Here is a 4590-nt window from a genome sequence, read left to right on the forward strand (position 1 = left end):
TCCTCTTTAAGATATAATATTATTTGTCCGGTGAATGTAAATGGGTCCTACAAAGGTTTGTGAGAAACACAATTATCATTTTCTATAAAATTGTTAACGACCAAATGGGTCATTATATCAAAATCTGACATATTTATTAGCTCGCAGTAAATTACATAAAATTATACTAAAATATATAAAAACCACAGGTCACTTGATTGACGAACACTTTGAATAAAAATGCATATTATAGTATTATTACCATGACAAAATAGAAAATCAAACACAAAACAAAAATCTATTTTGTCGATTATTACAATATTTGTAATGGTTATTAATTATTGTTAAGGATTTATGGGTTATTTACACGATTTAAGATAACAGGACTGGACACGAGATAATTTATTATCATGGTGACGAAATGTTATTGGTTGTGTTGTGACGCGGAGTACGGGGGGTATTTGTCCTTCTAGCAAGGCACCACTAGGGTATTAGAGACAAAATATACCCCCCGTACACCGCCCAGCACATAACCTTTCGTGGTCAACTTCCCCACACCGTCCGACCATGTGTCCAGTGCTGTATGTCGTGGGCCACTTCACTCTTCACCACACTCTTTTCCACGTCGTGTCGTGGGCCGATTTCACGATTAACATTGATAACCAGAGATTTTGGATTTCACCAACCCCGGTGGCCCGGTCATGCGTAACCGCTGCGTAATCACGATTACGTAATAATATAATCAAGAACTTTTCGGCCGATTAATAATAAATTGCTGTTGGTCGTCGGAAATATTAATATTGTTATCAACAATCGTATTTTTATTTGCTAATTGATTGTGTTTTTCTTTACTGTATTAACTTGTTTAACCGTTTCGTCTGTGTAAATTATACAATTTAAATAAATTTAAATAAACTAAATGAACCGAGCTCGTGACCGTCTACTTCAACTTTGTTATGAGGACGACAATAACGAAGACGATAATATGATCATTTTCGGTGTCCTAGACGCATAGGCGCAAATTCAGGGTGGCTGGGGGGGGGGCTAAGCCCCCTCAAACTTAGTCGCAGCCCCCTAAAAAAACATAGGACATACGCTATATTGCAATGGTCTGCTTGCCTTTAATATATTCAGCCTCCCTCTCACAAGTCAAAAGTTTAAATTGCGCCTATGCCTAGATGGATACGGGAAGGCGCAGAAGAGCTTGACGATCTGGACGACCGCGATTTTATAACGAGGTACAGACTCACAAAATCAACAGTTTTGTCTGTTCTGGAAAGAATAGACGAAAGCCTTGAGTTTGAAATAGACAGGTCAGTAAAATTCTTGTCGGTATGTAGCTATGTAAGAAATAGTAATAAAGGAAGTACCAGTTATTATCAGTAATTAATATTTTATGAATCACTAGAGCTACAAAGAGATTTCAACAAAAGTAAAAAGCAATATATTATTGAAGTGTAACTTGTAGACGCCTTCAAAGTATGACAAGTTGTTTCTTTTCAACAGGAATTGCTGTATATCCCCGATCAATCAGCTATTGTGCGCTCTTCGATTTTACTCTACTGGGTGCTTCCAAACCACTGCTGGAGATCTGTGTGGCTTCAGTTCCTCTACAGTGAATAGGGTTGTGCACAAAGTAAGCTGTGCTATTGCTTCACTACGTAGCCAATATATTCATTTTCCTGAAACACTAAGGGAAATAAGACTGACGCAGTTACATTTTCATCAAAGTGCCAAGTTTCCGAGAGTCGACGGTGCCATTGACTGTACCCATGTCGAGTTGTGGCAATCACCAGGTATTTGCCAACCATTAACACTTATCTCAAATTAACAATTTCTCGACCTACCAGTACCAATATACAAGTAGACACATTCAGTGGCATCAAAAATTCTAAACGTACATTTCATGTATTTCGTTAGAAGAATCCAATTATATCAATTTTATAGACCAAAATCGTACTGTTTTTCCATAAAACAACTTGTAAGCAAGATTTTCAGAATTTTGAAATGTTCTTTTTTTATTCTTGTTTTGTTGAATTCAAAAACTAATAACCGTAGCCCCGTAGGTATTTTCAATTTTCATAAAATATTTCAATTTATCATTTTCTAGATAGGTATACATGATAAAATGTTCAACATATTATTTTGACTCGTCTTGAGTTATTTATAGACATTTGATATTTGATATTTTTTTTTATTTTTTTATTCTATAAATTTCAATAACATTTTATTCTTTGGGTCAAAAACCTTGAAAATTTAATACAGAGTTCCTTCTAAGTTGTTATAATAATTGTAATAATAATAGTACCTAGCTTATAAAAAGTAGATAATTCCTTGTAGACTTATTTACAACTATTTTATACTAGCACTGTTTCTCGATAACTCTATTTTTGCAATGTGACTTACTCATTCTTATACATGCACTTGTTACAATAAGATGTTTTATAAATGTATGGTTTTTTTTTTTGATTTCAGGTGGAGATACTGCTGAGCGATTTCGGAACAGAAAAGGGTATTATTCTTTGAATATTCAGGCAATATGAAACACCAATCTGGAGATCATGGATATTGTTGCGAAATGCGACGGAAGTACTCATGACTCCAGAATATTTTGAGTCTAAGAGAAGAGCTTTGTTGGAGCAAAGAGTATATGGGGATGCAGTGCTGGTCGAAGACAGTGGCTATGTATCTGCTAATTATATGATGACTCCACTTCAGGATTACCATACACCAGCAGAACAGCTGTACAATGAGTCTCAAATTTGAACCAGAAATGTCATTGAAAGGTTCTTTGGCATTTGGGAACGGCGTTTTCCTGTTATGGCTGTAGGCTTACGATTGAAACTAATGCGAGCTTTCCCTATAATTACTGCAACATTAGTCCTACATAACATTGCCTGAAGATCTGAAGAGAAAGTTCTCAGTAGGTTTGAAATGGCACTACCTGCTCTATGGGAAGATTTAATAGCTCAAGACGATATCCCAATAAATTATACACCAAATCCTACAAACCGAAGGGTAACGCAGCAAAACAATGTGCGTAAGACGTTGATAGATGGTCATTTTGAGAGGTAAATTATGATTATCTGATAAAATAATAAGTTTATTGAACCATCAAAATAATATCCATATAAGATAAAAAATAAATATTAAAGGGCTATAATCTCAAATAAATAAGTTCATCGTAAAATGTAGTATCAAATGAAATAAAAACAGATACCATTAAAAAATATTTATAACTATTGTTTAGCCGTGGGTTCATAGGGAAAGCTATTTTTTACTAGCCTGGTGTAAATCATAGTTTCTAAATCATAGCTTTCTCCCTTACACAAAGTTTGAACATGACAATAACTATTCAATTTTTACTATCATTATTATTATTTATTAGCCATTTTTTGGTTAATTTTGTATTCAATATTTATATAATAATCTCCATTAATAATAAATGTATACACACATTTCCTAAATTATTTTTTAACACGTCTTTATTCCTACATATTGTAAACTAATAAAAATAATTAAAAATTCCATTGTTGCATTTTTCTGAATTGATAGTGCATTTTATTCTGGAGATTTATGAATTTTAAATCATCAAGAATTTTCATATTTAATTATATATAAAATATCTATTAATTGTACATTTTTTAATACTTAATTTGTTGAACATAATCTATGTTTATTTTAAATTATTTTGATTAGGATGTTAACAGATGTTTATTTTATATAAAAAAGTATTTATCAACACATTGTCTAACAATTTTTTTTTTAATTTTTTTGTTCCAGATTAGTCACATCAGCTTTAATTTACAAATAAATAACATGTAATTAGATCTTTACTTATCATGTATACATACATTGTACATTTAGGATCAATGTGTACAATGTTTATTTTGTAACATACATTAATATACATAAAAATATTATAAAAAACAATATTTATAGTACTTATTATCTTTTATCTACCATAAATTTATATAGGAAATATCAGTTCACTAATTGTTTTCATGTGTTTCTTCACTGTCTGCTAGTTCCCATTCTACCCCAGCCCCTTTTTGTATCTGGAGTTTCAACAAGTCTGTTTTCATTTTCTCCTGTATTAACTTATCTTCCAATATTTTCATTTACAGCACACGTTCTTCCCTTTCATCCATACTTGATAATGGTGATTGGGGAAGAGCAGCAAACACGGACTTTTCAACATTGTTGGGTTATACAGTGACTAATCATTATAAGTCCCATTGTATATAAGCCAGTTTCATAACTTAAAATTAATTTTTTCTTTGAGAAATTTTTTTATATTTTCTTAATAGTAATATTTAAGTGGCATAATTTAGGAGACTGTATTATTTAATATTTATTATAACGGGTATAGAAATTAAACTACCATTTTTTTTTTTATAAATTAAGAAGTTAAAGAGCTAGTACATTTAAAAACGACATAAAAAATATTTGATACATTTTGGAGTGCAATAAACAGTTCTATTTAATGAACTACTTGAAATTTTACAACAACTGATGATTTAAATCAAATTAACGAAATGCAATTAAGTTTATAAAAAATCGCAAACAACGAGTTAGTTTCTTACTTACTAAATATTGTTTAATATTTCT

Source organism: Acyrthosiphon pisum, chromosome X, assembly GCF_005508785.2.
Source record: "Acyrthosiphon pisum isolate AL4f chromosome X, pea_aphid_22Mar2018_4r6ur, whole genome shotgun sequence".
Lineage (NCBI taxonomy): Eukaryota > Metazoa > Arthropoda > Insecta > Hemiptera > Aphididae > Acyrthosiphon > Acyrthosiphon pisum.